General features: G+C 35.8%; 1 long non-coding RNA gene across 2 annotated transcripts in view; it reads right to left on the reverse strand.

Moving 5' to 3' along the window:
- Positions 1 to 2,661: 2,661 nt before the first annotated feature.
- Positions 2,662 to 13,690, reverse strand: part of LOC136012743 (uncharacterized) — a 30,773-nt gene continuing 19,744 nt past the window's right edge. For both annotated transcript variants that reach the window (XR_010611931.1, XR_010611930.1), the window contains exon 2: positions 2,662 to 5,771. This is a non-coding gene — a long non-coding RNA (uncharacterized LOC136012743). The remainder of the gene's footprint in view (positions 5,772 to 13,690) is intronic.

Consider the following 13,690-nt stretch of genomic DNA (forward strand, 5'->3'; position numbering starts at 1 on the left):
AGCCTGGAGAAGAGAAGGCTGCATGGGGACCTAATAGCAGCCTTCCAGTATCTGAAGAGGGCCTATAAGGATGCTGGGGAGAGACTCTTCATTAGGGACTGTAGTGATAGGACAAGGGGTAACGGGTTCAAACTTACACAGGGGAAATTTAGATTGGATATAAGGAGGAAGTTTTTTACTGTGAGGGTGGTGAGGCACTGGGATGGGTTGCCCAAGGAACCTGTGAATGCTCCATCCCTGCCAGTGTTCAAGGCCAGGTTGGGACAGAGCTTTGGGTGACATTGTTTAGTGGGAGGTGTCCCTGCCCATGGTGGGGGGGTTGGAACTAGATGATCTTAAGGTCCTTTCCAACCCTAACTATTCTATGATTCTATTATTATTGGAGTAGTATGTCTTAATAGTTTGATCAAAATACAATAATTATTGCATTTTGAATGATATCTACATGCACAGTGCATGAACTAATTAATTAATATAAAAAAACACTAATACTGGTAGCATTGTCATACAGAACTTCCTAGTACTTAGCATCTACTTCTTTGGTGTTATGCTTATGTTTCCAGTGATCCTCTGGAGACTGAGACTGATCTACATGTTTTCTGAACAATTCCAGGGGCGGTGATTCCACCACTTCCCTGGGAAGCCTGTTCCAATACTTGATCACCCTCCCAGTGAAAAAAATTTTCCTAATATCCAAAACTTTCCTAAACTTTTCCTGGTTCAGCTTGAAGCAATTACCTCTCATCCAATCACTTGTTACTTGAGAGAAGAGACCATTCTCCTTTCAGGTAGTTGTAGAAAGCAATAAGGTCTCCCCTGAGCCTTCTCTTCTCCGGACTAAACAATCCCTATTTTCTCAGCTATTCCTCATAAGACTTGTGCTCTAAGCCCTTCAGCAGCTTTTTTTGCCCTTCTCTGGGCCAGCTCCAGCAACTCAGTATCGCTCTTGTAATGAAGGAGCCAAAACTGAACACATTCCTGTATCTATCTATATCTTTATTTTTATCTTTATCTGTATCTGCTCATATATCTATATATAAAAGTGTTTGGGTCAACTTTTACTAAGCAATTTAGTTCAAGTAACAGTTTATTGCTGTATTGGTACTTTACACCAAGAAAATCATGAATCAAGAATATAAAAGAATTAGCAACTGAACTAAAATCTCTAAGAGTTAGAGTCTTTCAGCTCTCCTCCTGTCATAGAAAACTTCATTGTGCATTTGAATCATTCATATTTTATATGAAACAATTTTTAATTATAGAGTTTGAGATAATCTCAAGACTTTTGAAACCAAGTTTTAAGTAAACATATGGTATGGTAGGAGTCATGATAAATACTGGAATCAAATAGCAATTTACCTCGTAACGATTATTACTGTAGTGAAACACATTCATAAGTAAAACCTGTTTGTTTTCCTCCTAGAAAAACTTCCGTATTACAAGTTACATTCTGTGAGATAATGAATGAATGCTTCAGAGATTCCAATCACCGAGTAATTTGACTAATTCTTTGCTATGCTAAATGACCAACAATTCTCAAAAAAAAATGTGTTTGCTAGCAGTTTCCTTTCAGAGGGACCTTAACCCATAGAGTGTAGCTCCATGCTTAAAACTGGAAAAAGTTTGTTCTATAGATATCTGAAGATGAATGCTGACTTTTCATGTCAATAATTGCATTTTCATCATATGGAGAGCACGGGCTTTGGTATAAAAGAATTGGAAAAAGGCTTTGAAATATCAGGAAAAACAGCAGGGAAGAAACGGGAAGCTGTATTGCTGGCAATTAGGAGTCAGATGAGGAAGAATGAAGCAGCCGTAGGTAGGTGTGCTGACATTCAACAACAGACTTGCTAACAAATTAAAATTTTCCAGTGTTCTTGAAGAACCAGAAGAAGCAAAATCACAGAGGACTGGAAGTGTTCATTACAGAACAGATATTGCAGGCAAACACCTGAAAGAAAACGAATTTTTTAAAAAAGGGAAGGAAGGAAGTGGGGAATGGAGAAGGCAAAGAAAAAAGGAAAACAGAGAGGACTTTTTTTAATCCGGTAGAATGATTCTTTCTGATGGCAATAGTGCCAATATCTCAATAAGAGGTTGAGAATTAAATGTAAACAGCTTTTTTTTTTTTTTTTTTTTTTTCCTCCCACAAAATACAGACATAAGGTGAAGATAAAGACACGACAAATTGTGGAGGTACAGATTTCTGGAACACCTTCAGAAAGTTTCCGAAGACAAATGCAAAGAGCAGCATGCAGTGATGATTTTAAACTTCTGTAAGATTACTCAAATTTTTGTTTTACAATTACTATCTTCAGGAAAACATGAAGCCTCTGTACAACCAGTACAGATTGTAACTGTGGAAGACTGAACAAGCAAGAGTACATTTAAAGGATTTACAGTAGAGGAACATAAACTGAAATCATCTGAGAAATTAACATTGTTGAACAGTTGCTCATGCAAAATTTACTTATAAATTCTGTGTATTGAAGTAAGCAATAATTGCCAGTTAGTTATTTTTAAGTCAGATTTCCTGTGCTGTTTTTCAGTGAAAGTTTACTTTTTTTTTTTTTTTCTCTTCTCTTTTTTTCAGCATCATACATATCCCAAAATGTCAGCCATTTAGGAGAATAATATCTGCGTCATTTTTTGAAAGTCGGATAATTTTTAGTAAACCTTTATTAGATATGTAATTAATTTGTCATCAGGAAATATCTTGGGTACAGTTACAAAGCATATCCTTAAAACCCTCAGAGGACTCTACATTGCAGAGATTCCATCCTCAGATCATAACCAAGCATGTTATAGTAGGTGTGCTAAGCATGTAGGGGCATTTAGGGAAAAATATTCGTGGAAACATAAACTCATATGTATATATAGCAGCTTGCTGTTGCTCCAAGTCAATCTGTCAATGACAGAAATTAAGAGCAAGGAGTTAACACACATGATAGTTGCTGGATGAAAGTCCCTAACATAGGTATTTGGGGAGTGAGTAAGTAATAGGAAACTTTTGAGGCTGAAAAAGGGAAAGCTAGCTGGGATCTGGGTGAAAAAATTGTTTCTCTCTTTTTATTCTTTCTACAGATCCCAGCTCTGTGAACACATGAGACATAAGTTCAATGGACTATGAGGAGCTAACAGAGGGTAGTCTAGAGAAGAGAAGGCTTTGGGGAGACCTTATTATAGCCTTTCAACACCTAAAAGGGGGCTTATAAAAAAGATAGAAGGAAATGTTTTGCCAGGGCCTGTAGTGGTAGGACATGAGGTAATAGTTTTAAACTGAAAGAAGTTAGATTTAGATTGGACATAATAATATTTTATTTTATTTTATTTTATTTTATTTTATTTTATTTTATTTTATTTTATTTTATTTTATTTTATATATTTTATTTTATTCTTATTTCACAGAGGGTGAGACACTGGAAGAAGTTGCCCAGAGAAGTTGTGGGTGTACCGTCATTTGAAGTGTTCAAGGTCTGGCTGGATGCATCAGGGATAACTGATCTACACGTCCCTGGCCACAGCAGCAGTGTGTAATTAGATGATAAAAGGTTTCTTTCAACCCAAACCATTCTATGATGCTACAGTTCTATGAAGTCAATCCTTCTGTGTTTAGCACCTTGTTATTCAAACTTTGTTTCTAAGTTAGCCTATCTAATAAAGTTAATAAAGACTGAGGTAAAAAAAAAAAAACAAATCCAAACAAAAAAAACCCAAACAAACAAAAAAAAAAAAAGCCTTCAGTGCCTCATCCTTTTTGGTTTCCTTTAGAACACACAACAATGGCACTATGTTCTGCTTCTGTTTTCTTTTGGTGATATTCCTGTAGAATCCCCTGTTGTTGCCCTTCACATCCTCAGGCTATCTTAATTCTAGACAAGCTCTGGTCTTCCCAGTTCTTTTTTTGCAGACATGGGTAGCCTGTCTCTATTTCTGCCTCCTGTATACCTCCTTTTTTGTGTTCCAGATAACCAAACATATTCAGTAAGGCTGGCCTTTTCTTGGAGATCAATATGGACTGTTCTGGTGCTTTGAGAAATCCATCTTGAAAAACTGACTGGGTGTCATGGGATCCTTCATCCTGTAAGGCAGATATTTTCCTAAGAAATCAGGCTTACTACATCGCTGACCTAGCAAAATTCTGTTACCCTGAAATCTTTAGCTTGCCACTTGTCTTTCTCACTGCTGTGAGGAAAGAAAAGGATAGATATTGAGTTTTCGTGTGTGTAAGTTTTTAGGAAAGTATTATCTAGTAGTTTGACTATAAGTATTAATATTATTGCAGCTGTATTTTCCATAGATCCTCATGATTTTACTTAACAATAAGTTTGGGGGACTCCCCATAGAAAGAGTGTGCCCTTTTTGCACAAAACAAGAATTTGAATGAAGTAAATACTTTGAAAAGTGGGTCTTTTATCTAAAGGATTGCTGGCTGAGCTGGTAATCATTTGTAAAAAAAGCCCTAGTCTGTTCTGCATAACTGTATTGTGAACTCCATCATTATTTCTTTGTTGCTACCGTTAATTTCCTATTTCTTGTTGCTGTGCAGGATTCATTCACAGAATAAATAAAGTATAAAATTAAATGACGATGTCTTATGACTGTTAGGCAGGGATTTAAATACTGTTATTGATAGTCAAACTATGGTAAACTCTTCTCTACTTTAAAAACATCAGACATTGCATACCAGTGTACATATATCTCTCTACATCACAGCAGTTATTAACTCCATTTTGTTCAAATCCAGAACACAGCACCATACAAGCTACTATGAAGAAAATTAATTCCATCTCAGCCAAAACCAACCAACACCTTCAGGTCTGTGTTTAGGTGAAGAGATATTATGGTCATGCAGTTACAGTTTCCACAGTTTATTTTTCCTCATCTCAGGTTTATCAGTAAAGAATAAATTTGCTGGGAAGCAACCAGGTCACTGAAGACTTAGAGAAAACTTAATAGAGCTTTGAGAATAATACAGCATTCATTTAAAGTGCGTTTAACTACTCTAAGGAGCTTTGTATAAAAAAAAAAATTGTCCATTGCAGAGGATGGATTGAGACTGCATCTCATATATGAAAAGTAAACTCATCACAGAATTATGTAAATTCTTTACTAAAATTGAGAAAGTAGGCAATCCTATATGTTTAATCCCAAGTATTTAAATCTTTATATTCATGTGCCTTTGAGCTGTTTTTTTTCTTTAGTGAAAAAATACACGAACCCATCTGATTCTACTGATAAAAAACTTTTGTGATATCTACACAAAGAAATCAACATGTCAGAGTTCAGAATTATATGGAGTATATATTACAAAATTCCTTCAGCATAAAACTGCTCCAGAGTAGATAAAATCTTCTTCAGTGTGTACTCTCAGCAGATCACAGCTCCTTCAGGAGATACCCACTTGCTCCGGTGTAGGGTCCTCCATGGTGTGGGCTGCAATGTGGTTATCTGTTCTGATGTGTTTCAAGCTGCAGGGGAATCTCTTCTATAGCATCTGCAGGACCTCTTCTGCCCCTCCTTCACCAACTTTGGTGTTCTCAGGGTTGTTTCTCACTTTTCTCCTCACAAAATGCCTGTGCAGCATTTTGCCCTTTCATAAATATGTTTTTTTCCAGAGAAGCCACCAGTTTGGCAGATGGGTTTGGATGTGTCCTTTGGCGGGTCTGTTGTGGAGCTGCCTGGAAATGGCTGTGTCCAACATATGATGGCCAGTCACCTTTACTCACAGGGGTCACCTCTGCAGCTCTCCATTGCCAAAAACTTGCCACCTACAGCCAATATATAATAAAATGGTACCCTGGTGAAAGATACGAATACAAGCAATAATATCAAGATTTCATTTTGTTCAGAATATTAACATGAAACAAGCAGCAACAAAAGGCCCCAGAATGATCAAAACTTTTATTCAGATAGAATCACTGAGCCAAAGTAAGTGGAGAGAGAGATACTGATGAAGGGCAATGGATATATCAAGAACTGCATGCCCTAAAGGAAGTTTAAGTTGTAAGAACTAACTTTGCCATAAAGGACGATTTTTCTATTGCATATTTTTGTTCAGTGTTAATATCTTTCTTTCTTGGAAGGGAATTACTTTAAATCAGCCATGCCGGCAGGGCTATGTGATTACTTGGAAGCTAATCACAAAAAACGGAAGAAACTCAAAAAGTGCCTAATTTAGAATTTCAGCCACATCAGCACTCGGAGTTTTATATGACTTATAAAAATTACCTTTATACATATGTATGTATATATATATATATGCATATGTGAGCACATATATGCACAAACACCTGATGTAGATAGAGTCCAAGTTAGCCTGATTTAGGCACTTAGCTTTTCTTATCTTTTTGAATAAATTGCCTCTCTTCCCTAGGATGTTAGCAAAAGTCTGCATATACCTTTATAAACCTTCAGGGTGAGACCTTGTTTGCCTAAGGATTGAGCACTTAAAATTGGTGCGTATGATTTTCCCGGGTTTTTTCAAGGAAAATATTGGGGAAAAGAATCTCACAAATCTATGTGGACCGTGGACTAACTTTAAGAGCTGGAACTGAATAAAGGGCAGCCTTATCTGAATACATATCAGCTGGCGAACAGCATCTATAGCAGCTTTTGATTTCATTGCCTAAAGCTAATAAAGCACATTTCTCTAATTTTTGGGGTAAGTTCTGCAACCAGTAAGAAGATGTAACATCACGTCTTCCTCGTGCTATGTTTGATGATTTGCAGTAATTTTGCCCACTTAGGCCTCTGCTTAGTTATTAAATGCACCTTACAAACTATATACCACTCTATTTTAAACACAAATGGTCTTAAGCAGAATGCAGCTGCCTAGATGATTTGCTCAGTTAAAGCAGGAAATGTCAAAGGAAACACTGCTCCCAAAATTTTTTGTTATTACCATGGCAGAGAAGCAAGAAAGGTAGATCATTTTTGTGATGGGAAGAAACTGATGTGAGCCAAAATGTGATTGTACCATTCACAGCTAAAATCAAGTATTTAAGCTTGACTTGCATACAGCCTATGAATCTTACATTAGTTTAATTCAGGAAACTATCCACATTTTCCCAAACTATTGAGGACCCTTCCCCCCCCCCCCTTTTTCTTCTGTTACTTCTCTTCGTATTACTATTTCTCTTGTAAAAGGAAAAAGGTTCACTTAAGTAAAATTTGAGCATGCAGACCAAAACACTTTTCTTATTTGAGCATTTGAAATTAACCAAGAGAGCAGTAGTTTCCAATATAGATATGGAACAGTCACAGATAATGTTTCTGTCAATTCATGGAGTAAAAAAGAATTAAAGGTCAAGTAAATTCAAATAGCTGAAACACTTGAGAATAGCAAGATCTTATCGTGGACATGGACAGAAAACAAAATTCTCATAATTTAATTCCCATAATTTGTTTCCTGTAACAGAAAGTCCATTCACAAACTACATCTACAGGTACAAGTTCCTAAAGGTAGTATTTCTGAGGATATATTGCTATACCAGTCAGTATAAACTTCTTTGTCAGAAAGAAATGGTCTGTAGGAAAAAATGCTATGAATGATTATATCAGAAATTAGTGATTAATTATTTTTTATACAGTGTTTAAAATGTTTGTATCAAAAGAGTATGGATTCAAAGTTAATAAAAATGAACTCATTTCTACTCATTTTAATATACCCATAATTATTTATAGGGGGGTATTATACAATATATCAGGAATTGTCGTGAAAAATATATTGTATTTAAAAAATATTATTATTATTGTTTACATCTTATAGTTTATAATTTCTCTCTAATTTCTGTCTGACACCATTAAGTTTTATATGCCTGTGGAATTTACATATAGGTCAGTCAATTATTAAATTGACTGGTTTTAACGTGGCCAGAGATAAAAATAGCTTATAGACTATTCTACAGTTTTAAGATTGCACTTAACTACTGTCTCGTCATTTAATACTATTGTACTTCTATTTTCCATCTTCCCCTTCCCCAGCTCAGATATAAAAGATTAAATAGATTTGCCCACCTATATTTCAATAGTTATGTGGAATAAAGTATAATATCAAAACTGTTAAAACAGCTATCAAAATAATGATCTTTAATCAAATATTTAAAAAATGTCTACAGATGTTTTTTTTACAGTACTGTAGTAGCTATGTGTTTCTTACTATGTGCATATGTATGTTCATTATACATGATGAACTCTAAAATCAATTCTATACAGCAGTGTGGAAGATGCTTGTATTTCTTCTCTGTAAAGAATACAATTCCAATGAAAAATAAATATTGCCTAACTTGGTCCATTCAGTTTTAAATAAACAACTAGGAATAAAAATATATCAGAATTGTCATTAGAATCTGTGCAGATGTCCACCTGCAATCCTTTCCTTCTTCTTGAATTCCTGTTGGAATAACCCTAATTCACAGTTGTCAGTTTGGTAACAGCCAGCTCTGAAAGCCTTAGAGCCCTAAACCTCAATGACTCATAGATCTTAATGGTTCCACCCACAAACTAACAGTTTCTTATTTTTGTCAGCTAGTCTTCCATCAGAATTTTCTAGTCTCCACTGGTAATTGTCTAGTATGCACTGTCTACTATTACTTTAGTTAAATTCCCTTAGCTCCTTTTCTAAGATGTGTCAGGTCTTACTTTTTAGACCAAAAGGGAGAGATTAAACAAACAAGCAAGGTAAAAAAACAAAACAAAACAAAAAACAGCCCCCCAAAATAAACCCAAACAAAAATAGCCATATATGCCGGTAGCTGAACTTCAAGCTATATTCTTTGGGTTTTATTTTTAAACCCCCAAATTATGACATACCTCCCATACACAAACATAGGCACATTAGCTTCTAGTCATGACTGTAGCTACATAATATATTTGTTTTGCCCACAGAAAGCTGACGTTGCCTTTCTGTGCTTATCTGGGGACACAGAAAACTTAAGAGAATAAGTCAATAATTATTTCAAGAACCAGAAACTAGAAACTTTCTAATTTATTTTCCCTTAGTAAGTGATCCAATAAGCACTCAAAGTATTTTTTTTTTTAATGGGGTAAGTATCCCACAAATATCCTGTCAATCACATGCAACCAAAGTGCTCACCCAGCTTGACGATGACAATGCTTCATTCTTGGTTTGTGTTTTACCTCCCTGAATTATATGAACTAATATGTAGTAGGTTGTTGAGAACAAGATACAAAGAGGAGAATGGCAATTAAAGATGTACAGATATATTAGGAATATAAGTGATTGCCATTTGGTGTTGTATCAAGGACAATTTATGCAAGATTTACCTGGTGTGACATTTTTTTCTCTGTACACTTTCTGTACACAAATTCTGTACACTTTCTACACCTGTGGTTTAAATCTAGTAGCAAGCATTCTCAATAATCAGGTCTTGAGATTTATGTCTAGCTAGTTTTATTAATTATTTCCCTTTAAGTGAGTGCTTATAATTAGAAACCTAATTTGAAGATGTTTGTGTGTGTGTTTTTTTGAGTATCCTTAAATTAGCTTTAAAGTGAATCACAGAGTCATAGAACCATGATTTTAAAGAGTGATTGGACAGTATGATCTGTATAAATAGTGATATGCTATCATTCTCATCAATTTATAGGATCATGTCAATGTTGAAAATTACTTTGAGAAGTGTCCATTCTAATTTTCTGCTCAAATCAAGGTCATGTCTGACCTTTGATCATGGCTTTGTGAAATCAGGTCCTGAAAACCTCCAATGGCAGAGGGCATCCTAGCACAATACCCAGAAGGTAACTCAGTACCACACAGCTGCATACTCACTCTCCCCCCTTTCCTCTTCTTTCCTCTTCCCCCATCCTCCCCTCCTCCTTCCTAGGCAGGATGGGGAGGAGAACTGAGAGAATGCAAACTTCACTGGTTGAGATAAGAACAGTTTAATAACTAAAGTATAATATAAAACTACCACTACTACTAATAGTAATAATGATAAGAGGAAAAACAAGGAGAGATAATATAAAATTAAATGGGAAATAAAAAAAATAAAACAAACAAACAAACAAAAAAAAACAAAAAACAAAAAACCCCGAAACAGCAAAACAATACATCCAAGTAATTCACAATACAATTGCTCACTACCCTCTGATCAATACCCAGCCAGTCCCTGAGCAGTGATCAGTCCCTTCCAGATAACTCCCCCCAGTTTATATATTGGGTTATGAGCGTGACTTTCTGCAGTATGGAATATTCCTTTTTTGGGGGTTGGGTCAGGTGTCCTGTCTCTGCTCTCCCCTGGTTTCTTGTGCCCTTCCTCTCTGGCAGGGCATGAAAGACTGAAAAGTCCTTGATCAGGGTAAGCTCTACTTAATAATAACTAAACCGTCAGTGTGTTACCAGCATTGTTCTCAGACTGAAATGATAACACAGCACTACATCATCTGCTAGGAATAAAATTGACTCTATCTCAGCTAAAACCAAGACACATGGCAATGTCACAGTATTATTCTACAGGAACATCTCTTGGAATGGTTTGCATGAAAATATTTTAGTTTCCAGATAAGAGTCAACATATGGTCATCCTTAAAAAAACCAAAAGTAAGGCGAAACCCCAAAAGAACAAAAAAAGCCTAAAAACCAAAATAGTAATAATAAAACCCAAACAAAAATACCGCAAAAAAATATCAAAAACCCAAAACCATAGCAAAAAACAAAACAAAAAAACCCCTCAAAATAATGAAACAGAAACAAAACAGCAACAACAACAAAAAATTAAGCAATATCCTCACCTATGTCCTCACACATTTTAAAAAATCATAATATTTCAAATACTATAAATATATGTATAACTGTTAGCTTCGGAATCCAGAAGGATATTCAAGGAATAAAAAAGATATAAATTTATTGTTGCTAAAAAAATCTTGCTTACCAATTACATCCTGATTTCCCTTGTTGAAAATGAAGTACAAGACATTCAGGCTCATTAATAAATTTTAATAATATTTTAAAATAATTTTAATAAAGTCATCTAATTGATTCAGAAGTGGAGAAAGTAGAATAATTTCCTGCAGACTCTTTCAAAAATGCATATAGTTGCCTTCTTAGCGCTTACTGATACTAGGAGCTGAAGAGCACTTAACTATTCCCCCATAAGTAATCAACTAAATGAGAGGGAGCACAAATAGTCTGAATATATTTTTAGATTTGTGTGCAAGTTAGTTGCTTTTCCAAGTGTTTCAATCTTCCGATTTTGCCTACTCTATTCCTTTGTGCTGGAATATGGACTGTTCCAATTTCACATATTTAGAAACATCATAGTTCTTCCAGAGTTAAAGTCCCTTTTTACTGCATTCACAGGGTCTAATTCAGTGAAAAAATATATATCCCAGGTCTCTCACTGAACTCTGGGGGCTGGAGGTGGGGGCATTTCCCTATTGAAGAATGTTTTACTAAAGCACATATTTTTGTTTTGTTTGGGTGTTTTTTTTTGGTTTTGGTTTGGTTTGGGTTTTGGTTTTGTTTTTTTTTAATCAAACTGCCTAAATAATTCTCATTGCAGTTAAATTTATCTTCTGATTTAGGGGGGGGGGGAAATCTGATTATGTTTGCGTAAACTGAAGTATTTTTCTGACCTCTACATCATGCTGTTAGATTAAATATGAAAATCCCCCAGCTTCAGTAGATCACCCTGTAACAATAAAATGGTTGATGACAAATATATATTCATACATGTATATTGTTCTTTGTTAGTCATAGTTTTACTTAGATCACCTTATAAACTACTGCATTAGATTGGATCTACAGTTTTGAATGGGCACTGGATTAGAAACTTTACCTTTTCTGTAAGATTGTTAAAAAACATTAGTCTTCCATATGAAACTAGATAAAAGACAGCAATCATATATTAATACAAAAATATCCATATATAATGTAGATAACATTATGACTTATGCATCTATACTGCCACATCATAATAAAGACACACATGACACTGAAACAGAATATAAATAACACAGGTGGGGGACTTTCAGGTAAACAGTACTTTCGTCAGAGCATGTATGTGTGAGAAACAATGAGAAATACTGAAAATGCCAGAAGAGAGAGAGAAAACAACAGAGAAAAACGTTGAAAAAGGTGTTTGGAGCTACGAGGACTGAAATTATTACCTTTGTGAGACTTCTCCACTGTTAAAAACCCCCAAGATTATTTCTAAATAAACAAAATGCAGCTCAATTGCAATGTGATTCTCCCTCTAACAGGCTCTTAAGGGGGCCTACAGGATGCTGGAGAGGGACTCTTCATTAGGGACTGTAGTAGTAGGACAAGGGGTAATGGGTTCAAATTTCAAAGGGGGAAGTTTAGATTAGACATAAGGAAGAAGTTCTTTACTGTGAGGGTGGTGAGGCACTGGAATGGGTTGCCCAAGGAAGTTGTGAATGCTCCATCCCTGGCAGTATTCAAGGCCAGGCTGGACTGAGCCTTGGGCAGCATGGTTTAGTGTGAGGTGTCCCTGCCCATGGCAGGGGGTTGGAACTAGATGATCTTGAGGTCCTTTCCAACCCTAACTATTCTATGATTCTGTGATCTTCAGTATCTTTATTGATCTGAGGGTGTAATCTAGACTACTTTATGGATCAGCAAGTCTTTCTACAACTGAGAATTATAACAAAAAGAATGTAGTCTGTGTTTGGGGCTGAAAAAACTTTACAAGCTATACTGCAAATTTCTGAAGAGAAAAAGAGAAAATCCTAGTCAATCTGCAGAAGTCATGGTCAAGAGAAGAGGAAGGAAGCACGTTTTAGTAAACATAGAACTGTGCTGTCTGCTATTCAGATTGATAAAGCATAATTTACTAAGTTTAAAAAAATAAGCATCCTAAGGTATATATAATGTAGCTACAGGGGGGGATATAAGCTTGAGGGTTTTTTTTATGTTGTTTTGTTGTTTTTTTTTGACTGCGATTCTGAAGTGCTGAAAACTAGTACTAGGTTTGAGGTCACTTACTGAGAAACCGCTAAGAAAAATGCAACCTAATGCTCCCTAAATACTCACTCAAAATGAGGAGATAATTTGTAAAGCAATTTATAGAGCTGCAGTGAGGCCCAGGAGTGATATTGGACTGTTCAGCAATCTGTTCATCAACAGCATCCCACAAAGATACTCTGCTTGTTCCATACAGAATCATGCAAGACATTTTTTAAGTACTTCTGGAAATGTACGTGCAATGAAAGCACCAGGATTTTCTTCTGCAATGTTTATTATTACCTTCCCAAACTTGCCTTCTTACAGCAGTATTTGGTTTTGCTCTTTTTTTTTTTTTTTTTTTTTTTTTTTGCTACCTTATGAATAGCTTAGTAACTGGAGAAACACTAGGCTTATGTTTTGGTGGAATTTTGAGCTTGGTATTTTGAAGTCAGGAGAGCATCACAGAATCATAGAATCGGTTGGGTAGGAAGGGATCTTAAATATCACCTAGTTCCAACACCTCTGCCATGGGCAGGGACACCTTCCACCAAACCAGGTTGCTCAAAGCCCCAACCAGCCTGGCCTTGAGCACCTGCTTCTGCAGGTGTTTTATGGAGCAGCCACAGCTTTCCTGGACAACCTGTTATAGTGTTCTCACCAACCTCACAGCAAAGATTTTTTTCCTAATATCTAATCTAAATCTCCCCTCTTTCAGCTTAAAGACATTACTCCTTGTCTTGTCATTACAGGCCCTTGTAA

This window comes from Lathamus discolor, chromosome 4 (assembly GCF_037157495.1).
Source record: "Lathamus discolor isolate bLatDis1 chromosome 4, bLatDis1.hap1, whole genome shotgun sequence".
NCBI classification, from domain to species: domain Eukaryota; kingdom Metazoa; phylum Chordata; class Aves; order Psittaciformes; family Psittacidae; genus Lathamus; species Lathamus discolor.